This window comes from Mesoplodon bidens, assembly GCF_964165515.1.
Source record: "Mesoplodon bidens genome assembly, chromosome: 19".
Taxonomy (NCBI): domain Eukaryota; kingdom Metazoa; phylum Chordata; class Mammalia; order Artiodactyla; family Ziphiidae; genus Mesoplodon; species Mesoplodon bidens.
The window spans coordinates 2,776,708-2,789,306 of NC_138179.1; positions in this window are offsets into that span (position 1 = coordinate 2,776,708).

Here is a 12,599-nt window from a genome sequence, read left to right on the forward strand (position 1 = left end):
TAACTCAATTTTGTTTCTTTTTATGGCTGAATAGTATTGCATTGTATATATGTGCCACATCTTCTTTATCCATTCATCTATCGATGGACACTTAGGTTGTTTCCATGTGCTGGCTATTGTAAATAGACCTGCAATGAACATCGTGGCACATGACTCTTTTTGAATTATCGTTTTCTCAGGGTATATACCCAGTAGTGGGATTGCTGGGTCATATGGTAGTTTTATTATTAGTTTTTTTAAGGAACCACCATACTGTTCTCCATAGTGGCTATATCAATTTATATTCCCACCAACAGTGCAAGAGATTTCCCTTTTCTCCACACCCTCTCCAGCATTTATTGTTTCTAGATTTTTTGATGATGGCCATTCTGACCTGTGTGAGGTGACACCTCATTGTAGTTTTGATTTGCATTTCTCTAATGATTAGTGATGTTGAGCATCCTTTCATGTGTTTGTTGGCCTTCTGTATATCTTGTTTGGAGACATGTCTATTTAGGTCTTCTGCCCATTTTTGTATTGGGTTGTTGGGTTTTTTTTTTTTTTTTTGATATTGAGCTGTCTGAGCTGCTTGTATATTTTGGAGATTAATCCTTTGTCAGTTGTTTCGTTTGCAAATATTTTTTTCCCATTCTGAGGGCTGTCTTTTCATCTTGTTTATGGTTTCATTTCCTGTGCAAAAGCTTTTAAGTTTCATTAGGTCCCATTTGTTTCTTTTTGTTTTTATTTCCATTTCTCTAGGATGTGGGTCAAAAAGGATCTTGCAGTGATTTATGTTTTAGAGTGTTCTGCCTATGTTTTCCTCTAAGAGTTTTATAGTGGAGGACAGTGTAATCTTGATACCAAAACACATGTAAAGGACTTCACAGAAAAGACTTAAAGACTTAAATAAATATAAGTATATATGATAATCATGAGTCAAATGTCACAGTAATGTGACAATTTCTCTCCAGTGTAATTTATAGACTTTATATAGTTCTAATCTGACTTCCAGCTTATATTTTTTGTGGAACTGACAAGCTCATTGAAAAATATACTAGAAAATGCAAAGGGCCAAGAACTAAGACAATCTTTAAGAAGAACAAGTCGGAGAATATAAATGGAGACTTATTATAAAACTACAGGAATTATAAGAGCTTGATATGGGAACAAGGATAGAAAATAATGAACAGAATGGAAAATCCAGTGGTTGACCCATATCTTACATGCAGTCATCTAGTTCATGACAAAGGTGTGAACTCACTACTGTGGGAGGAAGAATTGCTAATTGGGTGAGTAGAGAAGGATCAATTGAATATCCATATTTTTTTTTAAAAAAAGAACGGTTATCTTACACAATATATAGCAGAAATGCTAGATGCATCATGGACTTCAGTGTAAAGGGTAAACTGGTAGAGTTTGCAGAAAATAGAAAAATATTTCCATGATTTTTAATGATGAAGAGTTCTTAAACTGGTCACAAAAGAGTTTTTATAATAGTGACAAATGGGCTTTATTAAAATTAAGTTGTTTTCATCAAAAGACACAAGCGAGTTAAAAGGAAGGCAGTGGCAAAGATGTTTGGAGTCCAAATATCTGACAAAGAACTTATATCCCGCGTATAAGTATGCCTAAGTAGTCCATAAGTTTACCTAAGACAGCGGAAATACTAAAACCTATTAACATGAAAAAAGAAAAGAACAACTAATTAGAAAAGTAAAATCATAAGGAAAGAGAAAACACTATGTAGGGAGAGAAGCAAGAGAAACCAAAAAAGGCAAATTTCAAATGATGAGCCTATATGACACTGATAAGAAATGTTTGTGAAAATTTTGTTAGCTTATCAATGAGAAGATAACATAAACTAAGAAGATATGTCTAGTGTATAAATATCATTTATTAAAACAGTGACAAGGATAAATAATAGAATAGATGGGGAAATTGTTGGAATACTATTAAGCGTTATCTTTTTGGATTTCAACAACCAAACTTTTTTAGAATTCCTCAAAATCAATTTGGAAGGGATACAGAGTTGGACGATATTTCTGGCCTTGGTAGCTCAACTTAAAGGCAAAATTGAGCTGAAATAAACAGAATATCTTGTACTATCAATCATTTGTGCACAAGGAACTTTATGAGTGTGTCCAACACCTTCCAGTTGCTCCTTGAGACCCACTCTCCGACCCTACCTCCCTACTCGCTCTTTTCTCTGCCCCAGGAACTGACTTGAGGAACCCCTCTGGCTTCCATGGGTGTGGTCACTGGGACGTGCTTTCAGGAGATTAGAGGGAAGGAAGAGAGTGAGGTCCTGGTATTATTTCCCACCTCCATTCCGGCAAGTTGCTTCCAGCGGCCATAGATCCACTCAAGTTGGCCATCTGTACAAATGTTTCTCCTTCTAGGATGTCATGACTGCCTCTTCTTCCATACCTTTGAGACTTGGATGGCTACTATCCCTGAGGAAGCCTACCCATAACTTTGAAAATAGTCCCTTTGTGTATCTTCCTTGAATCGTCTTGATTTGAGTGTGCCCCCTGTCTCCTGCTAGGTCTCTAACTGAGAAACACAAGGCAGGTGCCACTCAGAATATTTACTATCACACTGTCACTTCTCTAGCTTTTCAGCAGAAACATCCTTCAACAGCCTAGCTTGGGATACTTTCCTAATGATTTCTAGGTAAAGAGAGTCAATGTTTTCCCTCAATAATGTATCCAGCATTAAACCTTCCCAATAACGTATCAAGGATTAAACTAAACTTTGCCGATAGAAATGTATACTTCGTACACAATGAAAATCCATCCCTCTTTCCCTTTTGTGCTTGTTACTGGGATTATAGGATGTCAGTGTTAAGAGGGGAGATTGGACACCATCAAATCCAGAGGTTGCCAAACAGGAGTTTCTGTTTATGCCCTGGTGCATTTTCTAAATTTTCAAAAGGATAAATGGAAATCATCCCTTTGTCTATGATAGGACCACATGGGTTATTCTATTGTTTGTGAGAGCTTTCCCATCACATGTCCCATATGAAAAGTCTGGGAACTCGCCAACCTAGTGTAACCACTTCCTTGGGGCTCAGACAGGTTATAGCTTATTCAAATGAACCCAGTTAGCTTGTTGCATAACTTGGAACATGGCACTGGTTTCTTTGCTCCCAATTAGTCCTCTTTCCATCACGCAATCTTACTTCCTTCTCCAATACAGCTTTATTATCCATGTTCCTTTGGGATAAATCTCCAAAAAGCAAATTGCCAGGTAAGCAAAATGCCACACTTTGAGTAGCAAGATAAATGTAGCCTAGCTACTCAAATTGTGGCCTGAGAACCAGCTGCATTTATATAGACAGAGAGCCAATTAGAAATGCAGACTCTCAGCCCCCACCCCAACCTGCCACATTTTAACAGGATCCCCTGGTGATTCACAGACACATTAGAATTTGAGACACTCTGGCCTGTGATCTTCCTAATTTCAAATCTATGAATGGCACCTGTAGGTGGTTCATCCCCAGAATCCAGAAGCACAGGTAAATGCCCATTTTCCTCACTTTCATCACCCACAGTGGAATTGGCTGTAAGAAGGCTTACGAGGAGGAGGAACCATCTGAAACCTCTTTCTTCCCAGAACAACAGGCTTGACGCTGAGTTAATACCACCCCACCAGACACCCAAGAATTCTTTGCTTCTAGAGTAAAATATTTCAATTTTCCCGGTGTCTGTTGTCTTCAGGAGTTAGAGCTCCTTGAGAACGCATGTTTCTTCCACCCCATTGCCTGAAACCTGCTAATGGAAAATAGGAAATTAAAATTGACGGAGATAGGGGTGGGGAGGGGGGAAACCCAGCTGGACAAAGGGAAATCATTTGGAAATTAAAAACAAAACAAAGTATGAATCCAGGAGTCTGGGAGTTGAGAAGGGAAGTTTTATGTAATTCTAGCCAGTTGATGTCATTGTAGACCATTCTCTGACCAACTAGAGAGGCCAAGGGGAAGGGGGATGTGGAGATGGGAAGGACCCAGACATTCTCCTTTGGGCCTGATGCATGCAGGATGAGGTCAATGAGAACACAGGGATGTGTCTGAACAAGAGCCAGAGCCATTTCCCTGCAGGGATGATTCCGCAATCCTGAAGAGGGGCCCACTGTGAGTCGAAAGCTCCGTCATAACTTCTGGGCCTCCCCTGCCCTCTGCCAGTCTTTCTGTGGCCTCCTGAGCCCATCCTCAGCATGGTGACACCTCCCAGGCTTCTGGTTCATCTGTGTTCAGGAATGGGAGGGTCGGGGCCACTGACACACACCGGTATCCTGCAGCCTATTATTTCCTGCCTGTCCTGGCTCCCCTCCAAGGCCCAGCATGACAGGTGGATGAAGTTCACGAGAAAGCTCAGCAGTGGGCCAGTTTTCCAGGAATGCTGCTGCTAACTGGATTCACAAACCAAACCACCCTGCACCACCCCAGGTTGAATGGAGAGCCCACTGAATGGGGGCAGAGGGTTTTTTTAATCTTTTTTTTCTTTTTTTTTTCCTCTGTCTCCAGTCTGGATCCTGTGATTGTTTCAGCTGGTATAAGCAACTCCCCTCTCAGGCTCCAGGGTTCGAAGTGTTTCCAAGGCCCTGTAAAGAACAAAGGTGCTTAACACAAGCCTCCACTGCCAGCTGAGGGTCTGATGTTGAGGAATGGAAGGAAGAGCATTGCCCCTGGGATCGTGGGGTCAGGGAGCATGAGGGCCTCAGACTGTTCTAGCAAGAAAGGTCTCAGGGAGATTAGCAGTCTGACTGTGGAAGATGATGGGAAAAACAAAAACAGAGCACAGTTTTTAATAGGCCATTCAGAGGGATGTAGAGAGCCAGATTAAAATTAGAGAGATAAATTATTCCTTTTAAACAACAGAGATTGTAAAAGTGTCTGATCCTTCAATATGCTTATGAATTTTTTCCCAAGTAAAACTGAGCTAATAGGGCAAATAACGATGTAAATGCTTCTTGCCTGTTGCCTCAGGCTGAGCAGTTTAAGGCAAACACTGAGGCTGCTATATAAGGTCCAGTCAACTGAGAATTCATTGAGTACCTAATCTCTGCCTACCACTATACTGAGAGGGAAAAGAGAAGAGAGGGAATGTACATGTAAGTAAGTCCCTGCCTTCCTGGAGCTCATAGGCAAGCAAGAAAGACAGACACATAGGTGGGCAAATTGTAATATGGTGTAGCTAGCATTGAGGTGGAGGTGTGTGCAAATACATGACAACACACAGGAAGGAGACACAGGAAAAAGGACCAATGTTGGTGGAAGGAGAGTTGTACTGTTTCTGATTCTGGGTAAGCTGAGCCAGAATGGCATGGGCCTGGCCCACCAGATTTTAAGGCAGAAAATCTGCTAATGAAGTTGGTAGGCAGGAAAGGTGACTTTGGGTAAAAGAGAAATCTGTGGGCATCTCCTTGGATGCTAAATAATCACCATCTGTTCCTGATATGAGCCTAGACACCTCATTTGCAGAAGTCTTTAGAAAGTTCCCCCAAAATCAGCATGGCTGCTGGGGGAGCTAGCTTCAGACCTCACAAGATGTCCTAGAGATCTCAACGGAATCATTTTGGGAAAGATGTATGTATTCCATGGTATTAACCAGTATCTAAATGACTGACTTCACTGTTGCTTCCATGGTTAAATACTAAGTATATCTTCCCAGTGCTATAGAATCAGAGCAAAGGAATGAACCAGAAGGGCCAACCGTCCCATACCCCAAAGCACTTCTTGAGATGTGAACTTGCTTTTCCAATTTCCTGTAGATATTTCTACATCAAGCCTTTCTAGTACCCAAAACTCCATGTACCTAGACTAATGGAAGTTACCATTCTCCATCAGACCTGTTCTTCACATTTCCCACCATATTTTTGTTAGTAATGCCATCAGTCTATCATTCATCACATTTTCCTACCCAGCCCTTATCCCAGTCTCCACTAATACCTGGTGGAGGCCATGAGGTGCCTTCAAGGTATCCCCAGATGGGAGTAGAAGCACTTGTGTCTAAATAAGAACAACAGGTGCAGAGAGCAGCAGTCCACTTAGCAAAATTCCTTGGAGACTTTCTAAGCCTGGTCTCCTGTCTCCCCTTTACTTGTTTTCTCTGGTCTGTAATGCTTGGCTCTTGATCCAGGTTTAGTATCTGCTTTTATCTTTGATATTTGAGGCTCCAACTCAACTTTTCTAGACTGGATTAGTGACTAATCTCTGGAACCTCAACTATTGCAAATACTCATTAACTGATCTCCCTTCCTTCAGTGTCTTCCTGTCTAATCCAGCATTCCAAAAGGGATCACCTTAATCATCCAAATAATTCCTTTAATAATATTACTCCTCTAGAGGTAAATCTCAGGAGCTCTTCCATTGTCCACAGCATAAATACTAAATTATTTTGCCTGGATATTTAGTGAGGAACTATACTCTTTGTTTCCTACCTATCTTTCTAGACTTATCTCTCACCATTCCCCTAGATGAATTCTTTGCCTTAATGTCAATATAATTTACTTATTTTTAAAGTAAAGTGTACTTTTATTTTTGGCTATCCCACAATTCAACCACCTTACCTTCTTACCTGGGGGAGAATCCTCTCATTATGTTATTCTTGGTGGGAGACAGGGTCAAATGCACCATCTCTTCCCTCCTTGCTCCCATTGTATGAGAACGGACTTAGCCTTAGCCAATCAGATACTCCAGTCCAAGAGAATGACTACTAAGTGAGTGGTGCAAAGATAAATAAGCAGTTGGAATTCACTTACAGTGGTGGTGGTGGCATTGGCTGAGTCCTATGGCAGTTGTAGCAGCATCCTGGCTAGATTCTTTTGGCTGAAAGACTATTGTGTTGCTTGCTTCCAGGCTTTGGGGAAGTATGTTTGCTTCCTACCTTTTTCTAAGCCTGGTCCTCCAGCTTTCTGATGATTCTGTAAGCCACTGATGTTTTTCCAATACATTTCCATTGTCCTTCTTACAGACAGAGCTAGTTTCTGTTGCTTTAAACCTTAAGGATCCTAACTCATCTATCCCCCAAAGTACCCGTTGTTTTCACAATTATCTCTTTACTGTGCCTTACTTCTCTCTGCTTGTCCATATCAAGCTCAAATCTTACCTTTCTTCATCATCCTTAACATGTTCTAAGTATATACCCTATGTGCCCCATCCTGGGCTAGGAATACAGCGAAGAATACACAGAGACACAATATACAGAGCCAAAAGGCACAGCTCCTCTGCTCATATTGATGTCATTCTTAGTGAAAGACAAACATGGAAAGGACAATTACATTGCCAAAAGATAAAAGCCGGAATGAAGGTATGCACTATGTTCATTAGGGCTTGAAGGGAAAAGTTCTTACTTGTGCTAAGCTTCAATAGAGAGGGACTTGTCAAGTGTTGAACTGGAAGAAGGGCAATACAGGCACAGAACAAGCACATGCATTGATGATGAGGTGTGAAAGAACACGAAATACTGAGCAGTGGCTGAAGTCCAGTGTCTCTATGAAACAGGATGTGAGGGGATGGACAGTGGTGGGAAATAAAGCTGGGGGAATGGTACCTATCTGACAAGCTCAATGATGTGGGCTCCATTCTTTAGGCTACAGTGTCCCAACCTTCTTGATCATGCATACCATCAAATTTTTTTGTTACTCCCCAAATATATGTGCACCTAATTACAAATCTTATTCAGTATTATGATGGATTCATATATAAAGTATTGATCATATTAATTTCATATTTAAGTTTAAAAAGTAATGATAAATACAACACTAATGTGGTCTTCCCGCATGCTAAAGGGTTGTCTTGCTGGCCTCAATCTGTTATTAGAAAAGTTTATTAGAGGGCAAATAAGGTAAGGTAAGGTAATTGTGTAAGCAGAATGGAAAAAGGACTAAAGTAAAACCCTTGAGTCTTAAGGTGTGTAAAATTTACTTGGATTGCTTTAAAAATAAAGAACTGGAGTCCCCAATGAGTTAATGGAACTGAGCAATGTTCATCAATAGCTACTAATATTATAAAAACACAACCAGACATGCAGTGCCCCCAGACGGAGGTATCCGATACTTCACACCACCTAGGAAGTATTCTCGACAAAAACATCACATCCGAATCTGATCAAGGTTTTACATTTCAATGGTAATAAGGAAATTGTTATTAATTATTATATAATTATAAGTAAAGTACATAATAAATTGTAAATTTAATTATTATATAACATTATTATATCAATTAAAGACAATACAGGAGTCAAAGTACATATTAAATGATAGCACAAAGATATAACTAACAAAATACAGACTCTGGGAAACTACAGGACAAACAACCCAATTTTTTCAACAAATAAGAAGCAAAGGGGGAAAAGAGTGATAAAGAAAAAAAGAGCTAAGTGATGTATTAGCCAATTGAAATTCAGGAAAGTTACTCAGATTTTGATTCACAAAATTGTGAGGCAACATGGGAAATTTGAATACCGACTAGTTTGGTATAAAAAATATTCTTAATTTTTTAAGAAATAATAATTGTATTTAGAGTTTTAAAAAGTCTTTATTATTTAGAGATAGAAATATTTTCAGATGAAATGATATGATATCTGGAACTTGCTTCAGAATAATTTGGGGAGAGGATATTAATCAAATAATATTGGCCAGGAGTTGATAATAATTAAAGCTGGTGACAAGTCCATGGCAGGTGGTTCATTGTATTTTTCTCTTTACTTTTTAAATATGCTTGAAATTTTCTTAATAAAAATATTTTGAATTCAGATTCCTTGGTTTCACTCCCTGTAGATTCTGATGCCATAGATCTAAGGTGGTGCTCAGAAATCTAAACTTTTAACAAGCACCACAGGGAATTTGGAATCAAATGGCCCCTAGACCATAACCGAGAAATTAGTACAGTGACTGGAAGGGAAGAAATCAAGTAGGAGAAATTGGCAGCTTAAAGTGGAGTAGGTGCTCAAGATAAATATCTGCCAATTATATTGGATGATTGTTTACAAATAATTGCCCCAAATCTTAATAGTGTTTGTGTGCAATATTCAGTCAGGGTATGACTACTGGTGTTATTTCCTGATACGGACCATTTTTTCTGTTAGATTTTTTAAGAGTCTCCTCATTCTCGCCGCATGAACCAAGGCTAATTCCCTGATTAGATAATCATCCTTGTGAATGCTTTCTTGCTAATCACAATGGTAGGAGAGATGTCACCAGGCCTTCCAGGAAGGGAGAGACATCCAGTTGTGACCACTAAATTGGCATCAGCTGCCACTCCACCCCTTCCAGGAGGAAAGGATCTTAGAACCCTGGAAAGGGGACGGAGCAGAGAGGTGACCCATCCATCCCAGTGTTGTTGGCTCCCATTACCTCTCACACACTCTCCACCCCCCGACCCCCCTTTTTCTTTCCACATTTGAGACTTTTTCAACTGGAAAGCGCTCCAGGTCCTGGGGCTGGGAGTGAACTGAAGACAGAGCTGGTTGTGTCATAAGGCAAACTAACTGAAAAGGGGACGATCCTGACATTGCTCTCAGAACATGGGTCCCTCTCCAGCCAGTAACCTGCAGGTGGCCCGCCCAGCAAAGTCAACACAAGCACTGCTGCTGGCTGGGCCTCCCTGGGATTGTGAACATGCTTTCCATCCAGGCAAAGCTCTGCTGTCCTGCCAGCAACCAAAAAGCCATCTTCCAGAAGAATCTCCTCCTTCTCTAGAGCGGTTGCAGGCTTCCAACCTGTCTGGATCAGCTCATGTCTGGGGTGGTAGGTAGAAGGATCCCCAACACAACTGTGAACTGCAGTGGCCTTGCCTCTCCTGCACCAGCCAGGAAACCTCATCATGCTGCACAGATAAGGTAATGAATCAACAGTAGCCAGAGACGGGCACTGTTCATGTCCTGATTTTATAGACAAAGACCTTGAAGGTTAAGGTCTCAGTGATTTATCCAAGATCACTCAGCTCAGGGTCGGAGCTAGGTTCAAGTAATCTTGCTTCAGGCTTTGTGCATTTAACTCTCTCTAAAGTTTTCTGCTACCTGCCTTGATGCAATCAACTTGCCTTTTTTTTTTTTTTTTTTTTTTTTTTGCGGTACGCGGGCCTCTCACTGCTGTGGCCTCTCCCGTTGCAGAGCACAGGCTCCGGACATGCAGGCTCAGCGGCCATGGCTCACGGGTCCAGCCGCTCCGCGGCATGTGGGATCTTCCCGGACCGGGGCACGAACCTGTGTCCCCTGCATCGGCAGGCGGACTCTCAACCACTGCGCCACCAGGGAAGCCCCTAACTTTGCCTTTTATATCCTCTTCTACTCCTGCCAATGTGGCCTGTGTGCATTTCCCTGAAGACGTTCCACTTGTGCTATATTTCCCTTTTTCTTCACATTTCTTTCTTCCTGAAATGCTTTCTTCCCCTCAACTCCAATTTCACTAGCTGAACTCCTGCCCCAGCTTCAAGGCCCATGTCAACGGCACTTCTTCCAAGACACCTTTTAGGATTCATTTCTCCATTTCCATCAATTAGTGACAGTTCCCTTCTTTGCATCTTCATCACCTTCTGCTGATAACATTTTTTGTCACTCACATTTGTTTCCTTTTCTTGTATTTTTCTTATTGTAGCATTATGGCCACATAGATACTTGCCTTAAGAATCTTGTTACATTGCAGCCTCCTTGAGCCCAATGATCATTTATTATTCAACTTTTTATTGCCCCCAGCATTTACAACAGTGCTTTTTACATAGCAGGAGCTTAAAGAACCATTGAATTGAATGTATGCAACTGTAAAAATATATATAACTTAGTTATATGTAACTTAGAAATATGTATACATATAAATTAGTTTTCATTTATCCAGATATAATTAAATGTATGGGGGAGGTGAGATATTGCAAAGGATTAACCCTGGGATTGATTAATCTATACACAATTACAACAAAAACTTCTTAAGCAACATTGTAATTTTATCTTTGCTAAATCTGTACTTGCATATACTACACACACTGCAAATGGACTTCCATTGTGTTCTGAGTGCCTTGCTCGCACTTCTCTGCTTTACACAGATGAGGAAGTAGAGGCTAGAAGGCAGAGCTACAGGGAAGTTAATATGTTCAGATGCTCACCCCTAACCTTCCTTGCCCTTTTGTGATTCCGGATTGGATTGGGTGTGTGAGGAGGGAAAGGGATGCCCTCTGGGGAGATTAATAATAAGGTCTGAAGGATGAAGATCAAAGAAGAGCTTTGGCTGCAGACCACGTAGTTACCAGCAAAGACTCTCTGATCTCTGTGCCCCTCCATGCCCCCTGTAATCTCAAACTGCATTTTGCACCCTTTCCTGGGATCAGCACCCTTCTCAATTACACTCCACCATTATTTCTCCTAAGCTACAACTCCTGCAAGACCATATAGGTCCACTGTTTATCTGCATATAGGTCTGCTGTTCACCTGCCATCAGATAGCACCCCTAAGAAAAGTTTTACATAACTAATGTGAAGCCAATTTTTAGTTAGTGGGAAAGTTTGTCTAAACTTTTCTTAGAATGTCTATTCAAAATGAATTATCCTAATTGGTTTTCTACAGTATTTAACTTCACTAACTAACCAAGTCATAAACCTTATAAAAGTTTGCATTTTAAATCATCTATTGCATGTTGTCTGGGATTTACTCCAAAATAATCTGCTGGTAAATGGGAGTTGGGGGAGAGCACAAATGAGCCAAAACAGACCGTGAGTTGATGATTGTTGAAGCTGGGTGATGGGTACGTGGGGGTTCATTATGCCATTTTCTCTTGTTTTATATATGTTTGAAATTTCCCTCGTAAATTTTTTTTACTTAAAAAAATCTATTTTGTCTTCACATTCTGCCTCTGCACAATTCTAGCGTGGTTAACGTTTCTGTTTTTAGAAGATGGGGAATTTGCTACGTCTGCCTTTCTTTTTGTCCCAACTTGTCTTCTTCACCTGACCTAGCTGGTGAAACAGGGGTCTGTCTGCTTGGTGAATCTCAAATACTATCCACCGTGTGGCCCAGGAACTTTGCGGGTTGCCAGTCTGAGTGCTCAGACTCCTTTCGTAACCATTTAAAAATATTCCTTGGTAGCGGCAGTTCCAAGTTCAAGGGTTGTATTTTTACCGAGAACTGCAGATACTGCCGCTGGGCTGCAAATAGAGACGAGGATGATGGCTTGTTTGTAAAAGTCACCGTGTTCCTTTTCTCTTTCCTCCTTCCTTCTCTCTCTCTCTTCTTTTTCCTCTATTGGAAAAACATCTATTGATGGGCAGTTACCAAGTCAAGGATTCAGGAATTTTCTGGTGTTAAATATTTCCAGGATATCAATAAGCAAACCTGTTTGGACTGCTGTGAAAGGCACGGTAAATCAGCACCCTGTGTCCCCTTTTGGGAGAATTAAACTCTGTTATTGGTCTGGGGTGAAAGCAAGCTAAAAACTCAAATGTGAGACCCTGTATGAAAGGTGACATTCAGGTTGTACTTCCGAGGTATTTTGGCACCAGCGAGTCAAACAGGGCATTTCTTAAATCCACTTGATCCACAGCAGACTTCATCCTGCACAAACCATATCCAAATATTATTCCACCCAGCAGGCAAGTCCCTGCAACCTGTCACTGGCAGACATACCTTGAA